This window comes from Podarcis liolepis, assembly GCF_965112155.1.
Source record: "Podarcis liolepis genome assembly, chromosome: 15".
Taxonomy (NCBI): Eukaryota; Metazoa; Chordata; class Lepidosauria; order Squamata; family Lacertidae; genus Podarcis; species Podarcis liolepis.
The window spans coordinates 12900200-12900624 of NC_139566.1; positions in this window are offsets into that span (position 1 = coordinate 12900200).

Genomic DNA, 425 nt, shown 5'->3' on the forward strand with positions numbered 1-425 from the left:
TCCAACACTGAATTGTGCTTAGGTGACCAGAATTAGTTGGAAGGGGACTCACAACTCAAGTCCAAACCCTTTATCAGTGCAGGGAATCCACTGCTACAACAACCCTGATAGATAGCTATCCACTTTTAGTCTAAATCCTTTTTTATTTTTATTTTTCATTTTTTTAAACAAAATTTATATACAATTTTTTCTTAGTCTAAATCCTTTTGTAATTTGAATATGTCACTTTGGGTCCTACCCTCTGAGCAACAGAAAATAAATTGGCTCTTTGATTTATGCCAGGAGTAGTGAATGTAGACTACCTTTTTACTCACCCTGGCCTCTACAATAGCTCTTCAGGTTTCATCAACTCTTAATCTGTCATCCAGGTTGGACAGACCTAATTTATTCAACCTTTCCTCTTAGAGTTTGGGTCTCTAGATCCC